Source organism: Arachis ipaensis, chromosome B7, assembly GCF_059453495.1.
Source record: "Arachis ipaensis isolate K30076 ecotype BB chromosome B7, ASM5945349v1, whole genome shotgun sequence".
NCBI lineage: Eukaryota > Viridiplantae > Streptophyta > Magnoliopsida > Fabales > Fabaceae > Arachis > Arachis ipaensis.
Genome location: NC_142442.1, coordinates 130,045,787 through 130,069,437, shown reverse-complemented (window position 1 = coordinate 130,069,437; position 23,651 = coordinate 130,045,787). Strand labels below are relative to the sequence as shown.

Below are 23,651 nucleotides of genomic sequence, written 5' to 3'. Positions count from 1 at the left end.
GGTCAGACTTGTAGTTTTCATGGGGAATACCTTTACATATGTCTAACAACCATGTACTCCACATTGCTTCAGCATGAAAGGAAAATTTTTTCTTTCATCACCGTAGCACTCCCCGATAAATTGTTGTCAGTTTGTGTATAGCAAAAACTGAACATTTATTTGTTATGCTCTCAACCCAATTACAATATATTTTAAAATTTTAGATACTTCCTATGCAGATTTGTTATATCTTTTTGGCTTATTTGAATTTTTTTTTGTGCAGAAAATTTACTCTTTCATCTGCCAGAGCATGTCACATATGGTGACTATGTCGACCAGACTTGGGATGAGCAATTGATAAAGCAACTTCTTGGTTTCTTATTCCAAAAAACATGAGAGTAGAGGTTGTTTCGAAGTTATTCCTTAAGTCGGAACGTGAGTTATCTTTTCATCTTTAGCTAGTTGGCACTTTTATTTATTTCTTTCACTGTTAATCTGTTTTGTTGAACCATTGGGAATTGATAACTAAACTCAATTGTTAACAAAATATATCTAGAAGTTATATTTCCATCATGATGATTGAACAACTTGATGGTGCTACTTTTCAGATGTCTAATGTGAACTTTGGTTTTGTTCACCGTGGGGAGCTCTCGACCAACGGGGAGACTTCGGGGAGGAACCAAGTGAGAGAACATAAGATGAGAAGACACTACATCCAATTCAAAACCTTAAGGTACTAAGTTATTAGACCTCTCAACTTATAAACTCTTCACTCTAAGTACTAGCTCTATAATTTTACTGATAATTCATGCTTGTCAATGTCAGATAATTTAAAAGACAAGAATTTGTATGATAGTTTACTTTAAGCAAAACAAACTATCAACATTGAAAGGCATGCTTTTTCTATTATGGAAAGCTAAACAAAAATAAAAGGAGAGCAACATTCTTCTTCTTTCCTGTTGCGAGAGAACAAAAAAAGCACAGAGAGTTAATACTAAAACTATTGCATAGATGGCTCATCTCAAAATGATTGCATCATTCTTTTTTTTTTATCATGCGTGCGCGTGTATTATCTAATAATAATGATAATGAGATTAGTCATAAAGAAGCTGTGTACTTGTCGAAGTTTAGAAAAGCCATACGCAATCTTCCCTCTAATTAGTTCGACAATAATACTATTATGTGCGAATGGGTTGGTGTGGTATGCTGTTACTTTCCAGCCACTAATTCTCGATATCTAGAAAAGATCGAGCTCAATTCAAGGCGGCTCAACGGAACAATCCCTTTAAATATTAACAATTCTCTCATCGATTTATGCTTTTTCGATCTTGGAAACAACTTTCTCAGTGGCCCTTTGCCTTCCTTTTCGGGCCTCTCTTACCTCCAATCTCTGTACTTGTCCCAGAACAACTTCATCTCCATTATTCATGATTGCTTTCGGGGTTTAGAAAATTTGGAGCTCCTTGAATTGAGTTACAATACCAACCTCTTATCCTGGACCTTTCCCACCAACTTGAATAGCAACTCACGCCTTACTGTCATCATACTCGAGACTACAAACCTCATAGGCTCCTTGCCTGATATCTTTGATTCTTTTCCTATATTGCAAATTTTTATCTCTCCGAAAACAATCTCACGGGAGTGTTGCCTAAGTCTTTTTCAAACCTAACCAAGCTAATTAGATTAAAACTCAATCACCCCAAGGATAATAAGTTGTCGGGTACAATTCAATTTCTCTCATCTATGCCACAATTATTTGAGGAGTTTATAAGATGACAGTTCCATTAACTTAGTGCCTTAAGGTTTTGAGTTGGATGTGGTGTCTTCTCATCTTATGTTCTCTCACTTGGTTCCTCCCCAAAATCTTTCCGTTGATCGAGAGCTCCCCATGGTGGCCCAACAAGTGGTATCAGAGACGATGGTAGTGTCATCTAATCTTATCTTCTCTCACTTGATTTCTCTCCGAAGTTTCTCTGATGGTCGAGAGCTCCCAACGGTGGCCAAACAAGCTCCTTAAACCAGACCGATTAACCATGAGTTCTGATACCACTTGTTAGGCCACTGTGGGGAGCTCTCGACCAACGGGAAGACTTCGGGGAGGAACCAAGTGAGAGAACATAAGAGGAGAAGACACCACATCCAACTCAAAACTTTAAGGTACTAAGTTATTGGACCTCTTAACTTATAAACTCCTCACTCTAAGTACTAGCTCTATAATTTTATTGAGAATTCATGCTTGTAAATCTCAGATAATTGAAAGGACAAGAATTTGTAAGATAGTTTATTTTAAGCAAAACAAACTATCAACATTGAAAGGCATGTTTTTTCTATTATGAAAAGCTAAACAAAAATAAAAGGAGATCAATATTCTTCTTCTTTCATGATGTGAGAGAACAAAAAAAGCACAGATAGTTCATACCAAAACTATTGCATAGATGGCTCATCTCAAAATGATTGCATCATTCTTTTTTTTATCATGTGTGCGTGTGTATTATCTAATAATAATGATAATGAGATTAGTCATAAAGAAGTTGTGTACTTGTTGAAGTTTAGAAAAGCCATACGCAATCTTCCCTCTAATTGGTTCGACAATAATACTATTATGTGCGAATGGGTTGGTGTGGTATGTTGTTACTTTCCAGCCACTAATTCTCGATATCTAGAAAAAATTGAGCTCAATTCAAGGCGGCTCAACGGAATAATCCCTTTAAATATTAATAAATTTCTCGGCAATTTATGCTTTCTTGATCTTGGACACAACTTTCTCAGTGGCCATTTGCCTTCCTTTTTGGGCATCTCCTTCCTCTAATCTCTGTACTTGTCTCATAACAACTTCACCTCCATTCCTCACGATTGCTTTTGGGGTTTAGAAAATTTGGAGCTCCTGGAATTGAGCAACAATACCAACCTCTCACCCTGGACCTTTCCCACCAACTTGAATAGTAACTCACGCCTTACTGTCATTATACTCGAGACTACAAACCCCACTGGCTCTTTGTCGGATATCTTTGATTCTTTTCCTGTATTGCAAACTTTTTATCTCTCTGAAAAAAATCTCACGGGAGTGTTGCCTATGTCTTTTTCAAAACAAACCAAGTTAATTAGATTGAAACTCAACCACCCCAAGGATAATAAGTTGTCGGGTACAATTCAATTTCTTTCATCTATGCCACAATTTTTTGAGCAGTTTATAAGATGAGAGGTCCATTAACTTAGTGCCTTAAGGTTTTGAGTTGGATGTGGTGTCTTCTCTTCTTATGTTCTCTCTCTTGGTTCCTCCCTGAAATCTTTCCGTTGATCGAGAGCTCCCCATGGTGGCCCAACAAGTGGTATCAGAGCCGATGGTAGTGTCATCTCAACTTATGTTCTCTCGCTTGATTCCTTTCCGAAGTCTCCCTGGTGGTCGAGAGCTTCCCACGGTGGCCCAACAATCTCCTTAAACTAGGCGGATTAACCATCGGCTCTGATACCACTTGTTGGTCCACCGTGGAGAGCTTTCGACCAACATGGAGACTTCGGAGAGGAACTAAGTGAGAGAACATAAGATGAGAAGACACCACATTCAACTCAAAACCTTAAGGCACTAAGTTAATGGACCTCTCATCTTATAAACTCCTCACTCTAAGTACTAGCTCTATAATTTTACTAAGAATTCATGCTTGTAAATGTCAGATAATTGAAAGGACAAGAATTTGTAATATAGTTTACTTTAAGCAAAACAAACTATCAACATTGAAAGGCATATTTTTTCTATTACGGAAAGCTTAACAAAAATAAAAGGAGAGCAACATTCTTCTTCTTTCCTGATGCGAGAGAACAAAAAAAGCACAGAGAGTTCATACCAAAACTATTGCATAGATGGCTCATCTTAAAATGATTGCATCATTCTTTTTTTATCATGTGTGCGCATGTATTATCTAATAATAATGATAATGAGATTAGTCATAAAGAAGCTGTGTACTTGTTGAAGTTTAGAAAAGCCATACACAATCTTCCATCTAATTGGTTTGATAATAATACTATTATGTGCGAATGGGTTGGTGTGGTTTGCTGTTACTTTTCAGCCACTAATTCTCGATATCTAGAAAAGATCGAGCTCAATTCAAGGCAACTAAACGGAAGAATCCCTTTAAATATTAACAAATCTCTCATCAATTTACGCTTTCTCGATCTTGGAAACAACTTTCTCAGTAGCCCTTTGCCTTTTTTTTCGGGCCTCTCCTACCTCCACTCTCTGTACTTGCCCCAGAACAACTTCACCTCCATTCCTCACGATTGTTTTCGGGGTTTAGAAAATTTTGAGCTCCTTAACTTGAGTTATAATACTAACCTCTCACCTTGGACCTTTCCCACCAACTCACGCCTTACCGTCATCATACTCGAGACTAAAAACCTCATTAGCTCCTTACCGGATATTTTTTATTGTTTTCTTGTATTGCAAACTTTTTTAAAACTAACCAGGCTAATTAGATTGAAACTCAACCACCCCAAGGATAATAAGTTGTCGGGTACAATTCAATTTCTTTCATCTATGCCACAATTGTTTGAGGAGTTTATAAGATGAGAGGTCCATTAACTTAGTGCCTTAAGGTTTTGAGTTGGATGTAGTGTCTTCTCATCTTAGGTTATCTCACTTGGTTCCTCCCCGAAATCTCCCCGTTGATCGAGAGCTCCCCATGGTGGCCCAACAACTGGTATCAGAGCTGATGGTGGTGTCATCTCATCTTATGTTCTCTCACTTGATTCATCTCCGAAGTTTCCTTGGTGGTCGAGAGCTCCCAGCGGTGGCCAAACAAGCTCCTGAAACCAGACCGATTAACCATGAGCTCTGATACCACTTGATGGACCACCGTGGGAAGCTCTCGACCAAGGGGGAGACTTCGGGGAGGAACCAAGTGAGAGAATATATGATGAGAAGATACCACATCCAACTCAAAACCTTAAGGTACTAAGTTATTGGACCTCTCATCTTATAAACTCCTCACTCTAAGTACTAGCTCCATAATTTTACTGAGAATTGATGCTTGTCAATGTCAGATAATTGAAAGGACAAGAATTTGTATGATAGTTTACTTTAAGCAAAACAAACTATCAACATTGAAAGGCATGTTTTTTCTATTATGGAAAGCTAAACAAAAATAAAAGGAGATCAACATTCTTCTTCTTTCGTGATGCGAGAGAACAAAAAAAGCACAAAGAGTTCATACCAAAACTATTGCATAGATGGCTCATCTCAAAATAATTGCATCATTCTTTTTTTTTTATCATGTGTGCGCGTGTATTATCTAATAATAATGATAATGAGATTAGTCATAAAGAAGCTGTGTACTTGTTGAAGTTTAGAAAAGCCATACACAATCTTCCTCTAATTGGTTCAACAATATTACTATTATGTGCGAATGGGTTGGTGTGGTATGCTGTTACTTTCCAGCCAGTAATTCTTGATATCTAGAAAAGATCGAGCTCAATTCAAGGCGGCTCAATGGAACAATCCCTTTAAATATTAAGAAATCTCTCGTCAATTTACGCTTTTTCGATGTTGGAAACAACTTTCTCAATGGCCCTTTGCCTTTCTTTTCGGGCCTCTCCTACCTCCAATCTCTATACTTGTCCCAGAACAATTTCACCTCCATTCCTCACGATTACTTTCGGGGTTTAGAAAATTTAGAGCTCCTTGACTTGAGTTACAATACCCTGAACCTTTCCCACCAACTTGAATTCCAACTCACGCCTTACCGTCGTCATACTCGAGACTACAAACCTCATAGGCTCCTTGCCGGATATCTTTGATTCTTTTCCTGTATTGCAAGCTTTTTATCACTCTGAAAATAATCTCACGGGAGTGTTGCCTAAGTCTTTTTTGAAACTAACCAGGCTAATTAGATTGAAACTCAACCACCACAAGGATAATAAGTTGTCGAGTACAATTCAATTTCTTCCATCTATGCCTCAATTATTTGAGAAGTTTATAAGATGAGAGGTCCATTAACTTAGTGCCTTAAGGTTTTGAGTTGGATGTGATGTCTTCTTATCTTATATTCTCACACTTGGTTCCTCCCCGAAATCTCTCTGTTGATCGAGAGCTCCCCATGGTGGCCCAACAAGTGGTATCAGAACCGATGGTGGTGACATCTCATCTTATGTTCTCTCGCTTAATTCCTTCCCGAAGTCTCCCTGGTGGTCGAGAGTTTCTAACGGTGGCCCAACAAGCTCCTTAAAACAGACCAATTAGCCATCGGCTCTGATACCACTTGTTGGGCCATCGTGGGGAGTTCTCGACCAACGGGGAAGAACCAAGTGTGAACATAAGATGAGAAGACACCACATTCAACTCAAAATCTTAAGGTACTAAGTTAATGAACCTCTCATCTTATAAACTCCTCACTCTAAGTACTAGCTCTATAATTTTACTTAGAATTCATGCTTGTCAATGTCAGATAATTAAAACGACAAGAATTTATATGATAGTTTACTTTAAGCAAAACAAACTATCAACATTGAAAGGCATGTTTTTTCTATTATGGAAAGCTAAACAAAAATAAAAGATGAGCAACATTCTTCTTCTTTCGTGATGCGAGAGAACAAAAAAAGCACAGAGAGTTCATACCAAAACTATTGCATAGATGGCTCATCTCAAAATGATTGCATCATTCTTTTTTTTATCATGTGTGCGCATGTATTATCTAATAATAATGATAATGAGATTAGTCATAAAGAAGCTATGTACTTGTTGAAGTTTAGAAAAATCATGCACAATCTTCCCTCTAATTGGTTTGATAATACTATTATGTGTGAATGGGTTGGTGTGGTATGCTGTTACTTTCCAGCCACTAATTCTCGATATCTAGAAAAAATTGAGCTCAATTTAACGTGGCTCAACGGAACAATCCCTTTAAATATTAACAAATCTCTCATCAATTTACGCTTTCTCGATCTTGGAAACAACTTTTTTAGTGGCCCTTTGCCTTCCTTTTCGGGCCTCTCCTACCTCCAATCTCTGTACTTGTCCCAGAACAATTTCACCTCAATTCCTCATGATTGCTTTCAGGGTTTAGAAAATTTGGAGTTCTTTGAATTTAGTTACAATACCAGCATATCACCCTGGACCTTCCCACCAACTTGAATAGCAACTCACGCCTTAACATTATCATACTCGAGACTACAAACCTCATTGGCTCCTTGACGGATATCTTTGATTCTTTTCCCGTATTGCAAACTTTTTATCTCTCTGAAAACAATCTCACGGGAGTGTTGCCTCAGTCTTTTTCAGAACTAACCAGGCTAATTAGATTGAAACCCAACCACCCCAAGGATAATAAGTTGTCGAGTACAATTCAATTTCTTTCATCTGTGCTACAATTGTTTGAGGAGTTTATAAGATGAGAGGTCGATTAAGTTAGTGCCTTAAGGTTTTGAGTTGGATGTGGTGTCTTCTCATCTTATATTCTCTCACTTGGTTCCTCCTCGAAATCTCTCCATTGATCGAGAGCTCCCCATGGTGGCCCAACAAGTGGTATCAGAGCTGATGGTGGTGTCATCTCATCTTATATTCTCTCGCTTGATTCCTTCCCGAAGTCTCCCTGGTGGTCAAGAGGTTCCAACAGTGGCCCAACAAGCTTCTTAAACCAGACCAATTAACAATCGGCTCTGATACCACTTGTTGGGCAACCGTGGGAAGCTCTCGACCAACGGAGAGACTTCAGGGAGAAACCATGTGAGAGAACATAAGATGAGAAGACACCACATCCTACTCAAAACCTTAAGGTACTAAGTTAATGGACCCCTCATCTTATAAACTCCTCACTCTAAGTACTAGCTCTATAATTTTACTGAGAATTCATGCTTGTCAATGTCAGATAATTGAAAGGACAAGAATTTGTAAGTTAGTTTACTTTAAGCAAAACAAACTATCAACATTGAAAGGCATGTTTTTTTCTATTATGGAAAGCTAAAAAAAATAAAAGGTGAGCAACATTCCTCTTCTTTCGTGATGCGAGAGAACAAAAAAAGTACAGAGAGTTCATACCAAAACTATTGCATAGATGGCTCATCTCAAAATGATTGCATCATTCTTTTTTTATCAAGTATGCGCGTGTATTATCTAATAATAATGATAATAAGATTAGTCATAAAGAAACTGTGTACTTGTTGAAGTTTAGAAAACCCATACACAATCTTCACTCTAATTGGTTCGACAATAATACTATTATGTGCGAATGAGTTGGTGTGGTATGCTATTATTTTCCAGCCACTAATTCTCGATATCTAGAAATGATCGAGCTCAATTCAAGGCGTCTCAATGGAACAATCCCTTTAAATATTAACAAATCTCCCATCAATTTATGCTTTCTCGATCTTGGAAACAACTTTCTCAGTGGCCCTTTGCCTTCCTTTTCGGGCCTCTCCTACCTCCAATCTCTGTACTTGTCCTACAACAACTTCACCTCCATTCCTCACGATTGCTTTCGGGGTTTAGAAAATTTTGAGCTCCTTGAATTGAGTTATAATACCAAGCTCTCACCTTGGACCATCCCCACCAACTTGAATAGCAACTCACGCCTTACCGTCATCATACTCGAGACTACAAACCTCATTGGCTCTTTGCCGGACATCATTGATTCTTTTTCTGTATTGCAAACTTTTTATCACTCTAAAAAAATTTCACGGGAGTGTTGCCTAAGTTTTTTTTCAAAACTAACCAAGCTAATTAGATTGAAACTCAACCACCCCAAGGATAATAAGTTGTCGGGTACAATTCAATTTCTTTCATCTATGCCACAATTGTTTGAGGAGTTTATAAGATGAAAGGTGCATTAACTTAGTGCCTTAAGGTTTTGAGTTAGATGTGGTGTCTTCTTATCTTATGTTCTCTCACTTGGTTCCTCCCCGAAATCTCCCCATTGATCGAGAGCTCCCCATGGTGGCCCAACAAGTGGTATCAGAGCCGATGGTGGTGTCATCTCATCTTATGTTATCTTGCTTGATTCCTCCCCGAAGTCTCCCTGGTGGGTGAGAGCTCTTCACGGTGGCCCAACAAGCTTCTTAAGCCAGACCAATCAACCATCGACTCTGATACCATATGTTGGGCCACCGTGGGGAGCTCTCGACCAACGGAAAGACTTCGGGGAGGAACCAAGTGTGAGAACATAAGATGAGAAGACACCACATCCAACACAAAATCTTAAGGCACTAAGTTAATGGGACTCTCATCTTATAAACTCCTTCTCACTCTAAGTACTAGCTCTATAATTTTACTGAGAATGCATGCTTGTCAATGTCAGATAATTGATAGGACAAGAATTTGTATGATAGTTTACTTTAAGCAAAACAAACTATCAACATTGAAAGGCATATTTTTTCTATTATGGAAAGCTAAACAAAAATAAAAGGAGAGCAACATTCTTCTTCTGTCCTGATGCGAGAGAACAAAAAAAGCACAGAGAGTTAATACCAAAACTATTGCATAGATGGCTCATCTCAAAAGGATTGCGTGATTCTTTTTTTTATCATGTGTGCGCCTGTATTATCTAATAATAATGATAATGATATTAGTCATAAAGAAGCTGTGTACTTGTTGAAGTTTAGAAAAGCCATACACAATCTTCTCTCTAATTGGTTCGACAATAATACTATTATGTGCAAATGGGTTTGTGTGGTATGCTGTTACTTTCCATCCACTAATTCTCGATATCTAGAAAAGATCAAGCTCAATTCAAGGTGGCTCAACGGAACAATCCCTTTAAATATTAACAAATCTCTCGTCAATTTACGCTTTCTCGATCTTGGAAACAACTTTCTTAGTTGCCATTTGCCTTCCTTTTCGAGCCTCTCCTACCTCCAATCTATATACTTGTCCCAGAACAACTTCACCTCCATTCCTCACGATTGTTTTCGGGTTTAGAAAATTTGGAGCTCCTTGACTTGAGTTACAATACCCTGGACCTTTCCCACCAACTTGAGTACCAAGTCAGGCCTAACCGTCATCATACACGAGACTACAAACCTCATAGGCTCCTTGCCGGATATCTTTGATTCTTTTCCTGTATTGCAAAATTTTTATCTCTCTAAAAACAATCACACGCGAGTGTTGCCTAAGTCTTTTTCAAAACTAACCAGGCTAATTAGATTGAAACTCAACCACCCCAAAGATAATAAGTTGTCGGGTACAATTCAATTTCTTTCATCTATGCTACAATTGTTTGACGAGTTTATAAGATGAGAGGTCGATTAAGTTAGTGCCTTAAGGTTTTGAGTTGGATGTGGTGTCTTCTCATCTCATATTCTCTCACTTGGTTCCTCCCCGAAATCTCTCTGTTGATCGAGAGCTCCCCATGGTGGCCCAACAAGTGGTATCAGAGACGATGTTGGTGTCATCTCATCTTATGTTATCTTGCTTGATTCCTCGCTGAAGTCTCCCTGGTGGTCGAGAGCTCCCAACGGTGGCCTAACAAGCTCCTTAAACCAGACCGATTAACCATCAGCTCTGATACCACTTGTTTGGCCACCGTGGGAAGCTCTCGACCAATGGGGAGACTTCAGGGAGGAACCAAGTGAGAGAACATAAGATGAGAAGACACCACATCCAACTCAAAACCTTAAAGTACTAAGTTAATGGACCTCTCATCTTATAAACTCCTCACTCTAAGTACTAGCTCTATAATTTTACTGAGAATTCATACTTGTCAATGTCAGATAATTGAAAGGACAAGAATTTGTATGATAATTTACTTTAAGCAAAACAAACTATCAACATTGAAAGGCATATTTTTTCTATTATGGAAAGCTAAACAAAAATAAAAGGAGAGCAACATTCTTCTTCTTTCATGATGCGAGAGAACAAAAAAAGCACAAAGAGTTCATACCAAAACTATTGCATAGATGCCTCGTCTCAAAATGATTGCATCATTCTTTTTTTTTTCATGTGTGCGCGTGTAGTATCTAATAATAATGATAATGAGAATAGTCATAAAGAAGCTGTGTATTTGTTGGAGTTTATAAAAGCCATACATAATCTTCCCTCTAATTGGTTCGACAATAATACTATTATGTGCGAATGGGTCAGTGTGGTATGCTGTTACTTTCCAGCCACTAATTTTCGATATCTAGAAAAGTTCGAGCTCAATTCAAGACGGCTCAACGGAACAATCCCTTTAAATATTAACAAATCTCTCGTCAATTTACGCTTTCTCGATCTTGGAAACAACTTTTTCAGTGGCCCTTTGCCTTCCTTTTTAGGCCTCTCCTACCTCCAATCTCTATACTTTTCCCATAACAACTTCACCTCTATTCCTCACGATTGCTTTCGAGGTTTAGAAAATTTGGAGCTCCTTGACTTGAGTTACAATACCATGGACCTTTTCCACCAACTTGAATACTAACTCACGCCTTACCGTCATCATACTCGAGACTACAAACCTCATAGGCTCCTTGCCGATCTTTGATTCTTTTCCTGTATTGCAAACTTTTTATCTCTCTGAAAACAATCTCACTGGAGTGTTGCCTAAGTCTTTTTTAAAACTAACCATGCTAATTAGATTGAAACTCAACCACCACAAGGATAATAAGTTGTCGGGTACAATTCAATTTCTTTCATCTATGCCACAATTGTTTGAGGAGTTTATAAGATGAAAGGTCCATTAACTTAGTGCCTTAAGGTTTTGAGTTGGATGTGGTGTCATCTCATCTTATGTTCTCTCGCTTGATTCCTTCCTGAAGTCTCCCTGTTGGTCGAGAGTTTCCAACAGTGGCCCAACAAGTTCCTTAAACCAGACCGATTAACCATCGGCTCTGATACCACTTCTTGGGCAACCGTGGGGAGCTCTCGACCAAAGGGAGTCTTCGGGGAGGAACCATGTGAGAGAACATAAGATGAGAAAACACCACATCCAACTCAAAACCTTAAGGTACTAAGTTAATGGACCCCTAATCTTATAAACTCCTCACTCTAAGTACTAGCTCTATAATTTTACTGATAATTCATGCTTGTCAATGTTAGATAATTGAAAGGACAAGAATTTGTATGATAGTTTACTTTAAGCAAAACAAACTATCAACATTGAAAGGCATGTTTTTTTTATTACGCAAAGCTAAAAAAATAAAAGGTGAGCAACATTCTTCTTCTTTCGTGATGCGAGAGAAGAAAAAAAAAGCATAGAGAGTTCATACCAAAACTATTGCACAGATGGTTCATCTCAAAATGATTGCATTATTCTTTTTTTATCAAGTGTGTGCGTATAATATCTAATAATAATGATAATGAGATTAGTCATAAAGAAGCTGTGTACTTGTTGAAGTTTAGAAAAGCCATACACAATCTTCCCTCTAATTGGTTCGACAATAATACTATTATGTGTGAATGGATTGGTGTGGTATGCTGTTATTTTCCAGCCACTAATTCTCGATATCTAGAAAAGATCGAGCTCAATTCAAGGCGGCTCAACGGAATAATCCCTTTAAATATTAACAATTCTCCCGTCAATTTATGCTTTCTCGGTGTTGGAAACAACTTTTTCAGTGGCCCTTTGCCTTCCTTTTCGGGCCTCTCCTACCTCTAATCTCTGTACTTGTCCTACAACAACTTCACCTCCATTCCTCATGATTGCTTTCGGGGTTTAGAAAATTTGGAGCTCCTTGAATTGAGTTACAATACCAAGCTCTCACCCTGGACCTTTTCCAACAACTTGAATAGCAACTCACGCCTTACCGTCATCATACTCGAGACTACAAACCTCATTGGCTCCTTGCTGGATATCTTTGATTCTTTTCCTGTATTGAAAACTTTTTATCTCTCTGAAAACAATCTCAAAGGAGTGTTGCCTAAGTCTTTTTCAAAACTAACCAGGCTAATTAGATTGATACTCAACCACCCCAAGGATAATAAGTTGTCGGGTACAATTCAATTTCTTTCATCTATGCAACAATTGTTTGAGGAGTTTATAAGATAAAAGGTCCATTAACTTAGTGCCTTAAGGTTTTGAGTTGGATGTGGTGTCTTCTCATCTTATGTTCTCTCACTTGGTTCCTCCCCGAAATCTCCCCATTGATCGAGAGCTCCCCATGGTGGCCCAACAAGTGGTATCAGAGCCGATGGTGGTGTCATCTCATCTTATGTTATCTTGCTTGATTCCTCCTTGATGTCTCTCTGGTGGTCGAGAGCTCCCCACGATGGCCCAACAAGCTCCTTAAGCTAGACCGATCAACCATCGGCTCTGATACCACTTGTTGGGCCACCGTGGGGAGCTCTCGACCAACGGGGAGACTTCGGGGAGGAACCAAGTGAGAGAACATAAGATGAGAAGACACCACATCCAACTCAAAACCTTAAGGTACTAAGTTAATGGGACTCTCATCTTATAAACTCCTCACTCTAAGTACTAGCTCTATAATTTTACTGAAAATGCATGCTTGTCAATGTCAGATAATTGAAAGGATAAGAATTTGTATGATAGTTTACTTTAAGCAAAACAAACTATCAACATTGAAAGGCATGTTTTTTTCTATTATGGAAAGCTAAACAAAAATAAAAGGAGAGCAACATTCTTCTTCTTTCATGATGCGAGAGAACAAAAAAAGCACAGAGAGTTCATACCAAAACTATTGCATAGATGGCTCATCTCAAAATGATTGCGTGATTCTTTTTTTTTATCATGTGTGCGCGTGTATTATCTAATAATAATGATAATGATATTAGTCATAAAGAAGCTGTGTACTTGTTGAAGTTTAGAAAAGCCATACACAATCTTCCCTCTAATTGGTTCGACAATAATACTATTATGTGCAAACGGGTTGGTGTGGTATGCTGTTACTTTCCAGCCACTAATTCTCGATATTTAGAAAAGATCGAGCTCAATTCAAGGCGGCTCAATGGAACAATCCCTTTAAATATTTACAAATCTCTCGTCAATTTACGCTTTCTCAATCTTGGAAACAACTTTCTTAGTGGCCCTTTGCCTTCCTTTTCGGGCCTCTCCTACCTCCAATCTCTGTACTTGTCCCAGAACAACTTCACCTCCATTCCTCACGATTGCTTCCGGGGTTTAGAAAATTTGGAGCTCCTTGACTTGAGTTACAATACCCTAGACCTTTCCCACCAACTTGAATACCAACTCACGCCTAACCGTCATCATACTCGAGACTACAAACCTCATAGACTCCTTGTCGGATATCTTTGATTCTTTTTCTGTATTGCAAACTTTTTATCTCTCTAAAAACAATCTCACGCGAGTGTTGCCAAAGTCTTTTTCAAAACTAACCAGGCTAATTAAATTGAAACTCAATCACTCCAAGGATAATAAGTTGTCGGGTACAATTCAATTTCTTTCATATATGCCACAATTGTTTGAGGAGCTTATAAGATGAGAGGTCTATTAACTTAGTGCCTTAAGGTTTTGAGTTGGATGTGGTGTCTTCTCATCTCATATTCTCTCACTTGGTTCCTCTCCGAAATCTCCCCGTTGATCGAAAACTCCCCATTGTGGTCCAACGAGTGGTATCAGAGCCGATGGTGGTGTCATCTCATCTTATGTTCTCTTGCTTGATTCCTTCCCGAAGTCTCCCTGGTGGTCAAGAGTTCCCAACGGTGGACCAACATGCTCCTTAACCAGACTGATTAATCATCGGCTCTGATACCACTTGTTGGGCCACCGTAGGGAGCTCTCGACCAACGGGAAGACTTCGGGGAGGAACCAAGTGAGAGAACATAAGATGAGAAGACACTACATCCAACTCAAAACCTTAAGGTACTAAGTTAATGGATCTCTCATCTTATAAACTCCTCACTCTAAGTACAAGCTCTATAATTTTACTGAGAATTCATGTTTGTCAATGTCAGATAATTGAAAGGCCAAGAATTTTTTTGATAGTTTACTTTAAGCAAAACAAACTATTAACATTGAAAGGCATGTTTTTTCTATTATGGAAAGCTAAACAAAAATAAAAGGAGAGCAACATTCTTCTTCTTTCGTGATGCGAGAGAACAAAAAAAGCACAGGGAGTTCATATCAAAACTATTGCATAGATGGCTCATCTCAAAATGATTGCATCATTCTTTTTTTTATCATGTGTACGCGTGTATTATCTAATAATAATGATAATGAGATTAGTCATAAATTAGCTGTGTACTTGTTGAAGTTTAGAAAAGCCATACACAATCTTCCCTCTAATTGGTTCGACAATAATACTATTATGTGCAAATGGGTTGGTGTGGTATGCTGTTACTTTCCAGCCACTAAATCTCGATATTTAGAAAAGATCGAGCTCAATTCAAGGCAGCTCAACAGAACAATCCCTTTAAATATTAACAAATCTCTCGTCAATTTATGCTTTCTCGATCTTGGAAACAACTTTCTCAGTGACCCTTTGCCTTCCTTTTCGAGCCTCTCCTACTTCCAATCTATGTACTTATCCCAGAACAAATTCACCTCCATTCCTCACGATTGCTTTTAGGGTTTAGAAAAGTTGGAGCTCCTTGAATTGAGTTACAATACCAACCTCTCACCCTGGACCTTTCCCACCAACTTGAATAGCAACTCACGCCTTACCGTCATCATACTCGAGACTACAAACCTCATTGGCTCCTTGCCGGATATCTTTGATTCTTTTTCTGTATTGCAAACTTTTTATCTCTCTGACAACAATCTCACGGGTGTGTTGCCTAAGTCTTTTTCAAAAATAACCAGGCTAATTAGATTAAAACTCAACCACCCCAAGGATAATAAGTTGTCGGGTACAATTCATTTTCTTTCATCTATGCTACAATTTTTTGAGGAGTTTATAAGATGAGAGGTCTATTAACTTAGTGCCTTAAGGTTTTGAGTTGGATGTGGTATCTTCTCATCTTTTGTTCTCTCACTTGGTTCCTCCCTGAAATCTCCCCGTTGATCGAGAGCTCCCACCTAAAGTCCTTGCTAACTTAAGTATCGGAGTCTCTTGTAGGTAGGGGTGTTCAAAACCGATCCGGAACAAACTAAACTGACGAACCGAACCGAAAAAACCAAAAACCGAATTAACCGAAAACCAAAAAAACAAAATAAAACTTGTTTTGATGTTTTTTGTGCGGTTCGGTTTGGTTTTTGATTTTGACTTTGAAAACCCTAACTGAACCAAACCTAACTGGTTAGAAAAAAACCCTAAACATTACTAACCCTACCCCCGCAGACCCCCACCCCCCAAATGAAATTGCGCGAGTGTGAGCGTCTGACCCTAACCCCCAAATCCCCAATCCCTAACCTACCTCAGTGCTCATCGCTATCTCTTCTCCAAATCTCCATACCTGCGCACCCAGCCACACCTGTGAAGCCTTCGGCCCGTCGCACATCAGGCCAATACGAAGCCTTCCTCTTCGCGGAGACGCGGACAGAGCAGAGATCCCAACAGTCCAACACGAAGCCGTCGCACATCAGGCCAGCACGCTACCCACTGACCCAGAAGGCCAGCAACACACCACCACCGACTGACTCGACATGGCAGCACAGCACCACGCCGTCGCCGTTGAGATGCCACCACCCTAACCCATCAGTTCATCCCATAACGGCAGCACCTCTCAGTCTCCCACTCAGCCTTCCTCCCAGGTCAATATGGATCCCGAGCCACTGATTCAGGTAATGTTTACCATTTGCTGTTTACTGGTAATTCTGTTCATTAGTGTTGATTTGTTGCTACTTGGCACTTGCTGTTGATTTGTTAATTTGTTGATTTGTTGCAAAGTTTTGTTGATTTATAGCCTTTTTTCCACGTTAATACTTACAGACAAATGCATTGTTGATTTGTTGCTACTTGCTGTTGCTGGCTCAGTGGCTTGCTGTTTAATGGTTCATTTTATTGTTGTTTAATGGTTCAATATATTAGAAATGTCCTGCTTGTTGCCTTGGTGGTTGCTGTTTAGTGGTTCATTTTATTGTTGTTTAATGGTTCAATATATTGGAAATGTCCTGCTTGGCTGCTTGCTACGTTGCTGTTTAATGGTTCATTTTATTGTTGTTTAATGGTTCATTATATTGGAAAATGGAAATGTCCTGCTTGCTGCCTTGCTGGTTGCTGTTTAATGGTTCATTACTTCATTTTATTGTTGTTTAATGGTTCATTATATTGAAAATCTCCTGCTTTCTACCTTGCTAGTTGGTGTTTAATGGTTCATTTTATTGTTGGTAATTTGGTATTATTGGTTATTGAATTATTGTTAGATTGTTGGTTATTGATTTGTTGTGCAGTTTATTACTGGTTATTAATTTATTTGTTGTTGTGTTTCTGGCCTTGATTTATTGTATTTACTTATGTAGTTTGATGTCAGTTCAAGTGAGAATATGGGCGAATCTGGATTGCCGCTAGTTCCTCTTCCGAATGAATCAACAAGCATCAGATCTCCGACTGCATTGCCTCCTGTCCCAGCTCCTCATCGAAACACAAGGAAGCTTGCTAGTAGAGGCCGAGGGAAAAGGCGGGCTGTTGAAGAAGCTCCCGTTGATGACTCCGCTGAAACTGAGGCCGACGAAGGTAAGAGAAAACCTTGTAGACCTAGGTCTTGGACATGGGATCACTTTACTAAAGATGAAACTAGTAATCCACAGTATCCTAGAGCTAAATGTAATTGGTGTGGGGCTAGTTATGCTTGTGATACACATAAAAATGGCACTAGTAACATGAAAAATCACTTGTTGTCGCAATGCAAAAAATTTCCAAAGGAAGCATTAGATCCTACCCAAAAGATTCTTTGTTTTCAAGATGTGATAAAAGATGATAGGAAAGGGATAGGTAGTTTACTTTCTACCATGTCATTTGATGTTGATCATTGTAGACAAACGCTTGCTAGAATGATTATTGTGGATGAATTGTCTTTTTTGCAAGTTGAGGGGGAGGATTTTCATTATTATACGAGTTGTTTGCAACCCAAGTTTCCAATTCCTGGAAGGCTCACAGTTGCTAGGGATTGTTGGAAGCTTTATTTGAATGAAAAATTAAGTTGAAGTCTGTTTTCTCTCAACCAAATTAAAATGTTTGTTTGACAACTGATTGTTGGTCATCTGTGCAAAACTTGAACTATCTTTTCCTTACTGCTCATTATATTGATGCTAATTGGAAAATGCAAAAAAGAATCTTGAATTTTTGTGCTATCAAGAATCACAATGGGGAAATAATTGGTAGGAAGATTGAGAGATGTTTGTTGAGCTGGGGGATATCCTGGGTTTTTTTTATCACTGTTGATAATGCTAGTTCAAATGATGTTGCACTTTCTTACTTGAAAAATAGAATGGAGGATTGAAACTCACATCCATTAAGGGGGGAGTTTTTACATGTTAGATGTTGTGCTCATATTTTAAATCTTGTTGTGAATGATGGGTTGAGAGAAATGCATGAGTCAATTTTAAAGATTAGAAATGTAGTTCAGCATGTGCGTGCATCACCAGGTCGTACTCAGAGGTTTAAAACTATGATTAAGGAAGCTAAAATTCTGGAAAAAGGCATTGTCCATTTAGATGTTCCTACCAGGTGGAACTCTACCTTTTTAATGCTTGAAAGTGCTTTGAAGTTTCAAAAGGCATTTAAACGATTGGGGGAGAGAGATTCTGAATATGCTATGATGGCTGGTGGGATTCCTAGGTCTGAGGATTTGGAGAATGCAAGGCATTTTGTCAAGTTTTTAAAAATATTTTATAAGGTTACTAACAAGGTTTCTGGTTCAACGTTTGTGACATCTTCTCAACACTTTAATGACTTTTGTAAAATATTGTCTACACTTAAGCATTGTATGGGAAGCTTAGATACGGTACTTTCAGGCATGGCTGAGAAAATGAAGTCCAAGTATGATAAGTAATGGGGAAATATAAAGAACACAAACATGATGATTTTCATTGCAGTTGTTCTTGATCCTAGGTATAAGCTTCAATTGATTAAGTGGAGTTTTGAAAAGTTGTATGAAAAAGAAGATGCTGAATTCTTAACTTCAAAAGTGAAGGAGACGCTTTTCAAGGTGTTTGATAGCTATAGGCTGTTTGATGGTAACTATCAAAGATCTACTCGGCAAGATCTTCCTGAAATTAGCACACAAGAGCTTGAGGCACATGAAACTTCTTTTGCTATGGAATTTGAAAAGGAAATGCAATTCAATGAGAGTGTTAACAAGAATGAGGTGGAGTTATATCTTATGGAGGCATTAGAGAAGAGTGGTGTGCAATTCGACATTCTAAATTGGTGGAAAGTGAATTCCACTAAATATCCAATTCTTGGGCAGATTGCAAGAGACGTCTTAGCCATGCCAGTTTCCATAGTTGCTTCAGAATTGGCATTTAGTACTAGAGAAAGGGAGTTGAATAATTATAGGAGTTCTCTAACTCCGATGACAGCTGAAGCGTTAATTTGTATACAAAATTGGCTCCGAAACTCTCCAAAACTTGTCCTTGAGGAACTCATCGAGGAATTGGAGAAGTTGGAATTAGGTATGCTTAAGTTTCTACTTATAATTTTCTTTATTTTAATCTAGTTTTTATTAATATATATTATTTGTTATGATTGTTTTTTGTTTTATATATTTTTGTAGAAGTTGCACCTACACATGATCCCAATGAAGAAGATTCTGGTATTGAGTCTGATTGAGTACATCTTGTTATGGTAGGAATTGTTCTCCTTATATTATTGTTGTTGTTGTTGTTGTTCTTATTATGTAACTGTTTTTTTTTTATTTCAGGTTGGTTTGTATTAAGAAGTTTAGCTATTTTGTTGGAGAAGACACCATAACTTTGCTATCAGTTTAATGACAATTTATTTTTATTTTCAGTTGTGTTGACTGTTGAACTATTAAACTTCTTTAATTATCGTATTTGAATTCTGTTATAGTTAAATTTCATTATATCAAGACTTTGTTAGCTATTGTATATTTCGGTTTGTCAATTTCAATGTTATGACTTTGCATAATAGTATGATAGAATTTTTTTTTATTTGATTAAAAAAACTGAACAAACCGAACCAAACCAAACCGATTTTAATTGGTTTGGTTTGGTTTGGATGGCCTTGACAAAAAAATTGAACCAAACTGAACCGCAGTTTAATTAAACGATCGGATCGGATGGCTTTTCCCTCAAAAACCGAACCAAACCACACCGACTTTTTCTTTTCTTATTATTTGAAATTCTTTCTTTTTATATATTATATATAGTGGTGTGTTATCTTGTTTATGACGACGAACCGACCCCTGTTTTTTGCGGGTATCAAAACGTGGCTCGACACCGATGATAATCTGTCAGACTACTAATCTACTAGGAGACAAAGTACGTTCAGCCAATCCTCACTCGACAGCTCGAAAGCACTTAGTTTCACACTAAGCTCTTCAATCCTTTCTTTTGTGCATCTTTCTTTTCCCATGTCGGCGCTGCCGAGCAGCAGCTGCCTTGCCTTGAAATGAATCCCAACAACCGGAGAGATAAATAAATGGAGCGGATAGAAGAACTGGCCTACCTCCCCTAACTGCAATTGTTATCGCTGGTTGAACCGGCTAAGCCACCTCCGCTATATAAGCTTAATTAGCTCGCCTCGTCGAAATACATTTTTGGGACATATTCTCTGTCATATTCCAGGCGAACACCCCTACTTGCAGGTATCACCCCCCACCTCCTCACGAGAAACTCGGACAACGGCACCTTGGCACGAGAACAAGTCGGACGCTACCTCACAAGGAATCTAGACCTCACGTCCAGGCCCAAATCAACGTTTTAGATAACCCTCAAAACATTGGCACTGTTACCGGGGACCTAAAATTCAACCCTTGACAATGGCGGACGATTACTACGAAGACGGTCACACGGCATCTGAATCAGAACCAGAGCCTCACTGTGACGATCTTACACTTGCAATACTTCCACCACGGGAAAGAACACACGTTTTCCATGGAGAAGGGACATCGGGAAATCCTCAGCCAAGACGGATTCAATCAGAGGTGCACCCACCAGTAGATGAAGAACCTCCCCATCCAACAGAGATACTAGGTCTAGTCCATGGTCACCGTGGATGACTAAAACAGCTTGAGCAAGAAGCTGAGTGTCAACGAAAAGCAGAACGGGAACTGCGAAGGGAAGTACGATGACGAAGGAACTGGAAAAAAAACTCTTAAGATTGGAAGCTGATCTCCGAAGACGAAGTAACCAGACAAATCAGGAAGAAATCCCACTAGGAGGAGAAGATCTGTTTGTAGAAGAAATCATGCGGGTCAAAGTTTCAAGGAATTTCAAAACCCTCGACATGGATCTCTACGATGGAAAGACCGACCCGAGACACCATCTCAGCAACTTCAAGAGTCGGATGTACCTAAATGACGCCTCTGACGCTACTCGTTGTAAGGCATTCCCGACAACTTTGACCAAAGCTGCAATGAAGTGGTTTGATAACTTACCGCCCAGATCGGTAACTTGTTTTGACGATCTGGCAAGAAAGTTTCTTACTAGATTCTCCAATCAGAAGGATAAGGTAAAGCACGCCCAAGCCTATTAGGAGTTAAACAAGAAGTTGGTAAGACGCTTCGAAATTATATGGAAAGATTCAATAAAGCATGCTTGGAAATACAAAACCCACCCACTGAAGCAGTAATAATGAGATTAGTTAATGGCCTTAAAGAAGGGTCATTCTCTCAATTCATATCCAAGCAACACCCGGCCTCCTTGTACAAAGTACAATAGCGGGCAGAAAAATACATCAACATGGAGGAGAATTACCGACTAAGAGAGCTACTCCCGAGACCCAGCCTCCCCTATCCACCTCGGGAAAAAGAGAAAGAAGCTAAGAAGGAGGAAGAATATAAACTGGAGAAACCTCAAAGGTATCACAACTATACTCTCCTCTGGATCTCTCTTGTAGATGTTTACAGAGAGATATGCCATATAGAGAAGCTTCCACCTCCTCGTCTGATTAAGCACAAAAAATCAGAAAGTCTGACAGAATACTGTGAGTACCACAAACTCTATGGGAATTCAACTAAGGATTGTTATGACTTAAAGAATGTCATAGAAAAATTGGTCAGAGAAGGTCGACTAGTGGTGCACAAAACTGGCTCTGCACGTTTCACACAGATAGACCAGCAAATATACCGGATCATCCAAGTAATACCTCAGGTGAGTGAGGGTCGATTCCATGGAGATTGTTGGTTTGAGCAAGTAGTGGATACCTTGCAGATCTTAGTCAGGCTGATAGAAAAGATAGTTGTCACAAGAAAATGCATAAAATGGATAAATAAATAAAACGTTACTAGATAGGTGTGAAATCTATGGTATGAGAACGGTTGAGGCTTCAGAGATGCTTCTTTCTTTTGGATCAACTTTTCTCACCATCTACTCCAAGTTCTGATTGATTCATTCCATGGCAGGCTGTATATGATTAACGCCGGGTCAGCGGTCATTAAACTCCTCTGCTTTAGATCAAATGCCGGGTCAGCGGTCATCCAATCTGAACGGGGGTGAAGCTCTAGTAGTCCATTCCCTTGGTGATCCTACTCAAAGTGCCACAGACAAGGTCGGGTCTTCCGAATTAGAGAATGTTGCTTCTTTGGATTCTAGCCTATACCACAAAGGCCCTAATCACCCTGCACCTCAGCTGAACTGATGTCTCGAGAAATCCCCAACGAAGCCGTGGATTAGCCGTCTAAGATATGTATAATCAAGCTTGTGGTTCAGTACTATCCCGTCAAGGACTCACAAGAACCCATGTAGAATGAGGATGATTGTCACAGGTCATCCGATTCATAAGGTTGAAGAACGAAGATACATCTTAGAATATAATCAAGCATAGGCTGAAGCAGAATAGTGATATTATCAAGGTTCTGAAAACTGGACTGGACCGGCCGATCTGACCAGTCTAACCGTGAACCATAAATAATTACGGTTCGGTTAGTATCTTAAAATCGCTAATTTAAAAACCGTCAATGAACCGCTGAACCGGCCGAGAACCAGCCGGTCAGACCGAACCGAGACCCGGCCAGTTTTCACTTTTCAACAAAAAAAATAAATAAATGAGTAAACTACCATTTCTACCCACGAAAGTTGAAAACGCTAACATATCTACCCATAGAAAAAAAATTACCATTTGTACCCATGAAATATGGGTTCCGCACAACAAAATTATCCAAACACTAAAAAATTACCTAAAATCCCTAAATTACCGTGATCTTCACCACCACACCACCTTCTTCATCCAAATCACCTTTCTAACCCTAACCCTCTTCACCCAGCTACCACCCCTCTTTCCCTTTCTAATCTCAAATCCCACCACTACCCCCTTCACCCACCACCACCCCTCAAGCTCTTCACTCAATGGTGGCTCCCGCTACCCCCGCAACCGTCACCGGAACCCTTGCCCTTGTTCACGATTTACCGACGAATCCAGCTGGTTCCTCCAAGCAGGCTCTTAGACACCATAAAAAGAATTCCCTTGAAGGACATGTCACAGTCATTAAGGCACAACAGTTTCCTTCTGCAGCTCCTCGATGTTTGTTTCTCAATATTCGATCATGCAGATGGCCCCAGGAGCTTGGCAACCAGAATGGTGCTGGTAAGTGGATGGTTTGCGCCCGCTGCAATTCCGGTTTCCTTATTGGCACATACTGCTCAGAATCTACTAGAAAAGCAAAAGGGAACATGTTCTTGGAGAAAATTACTGCAATCCTTAACATGTGGATTTGCCTCCTCACACACCAAAAA

The 23,651-nt window shown here is 39.1% G+C and overlaps 1 pseudogene; it reads left to right on the top strand.

Annotated features, from left to right (window-relative positions):
• The first annotated feature begins 18,481 nt into the window (after positions 1-18,481).
• On the top strand, positions 18,482-19,566 carry LOC148554122 (zinc finger BED domain-containing protein RICESLEEPER 1-like; annotated as a pseudogene).
• The last annotated feature ends 4,085 nt before the right edge of the window (positions 19,567-23,651 follow it).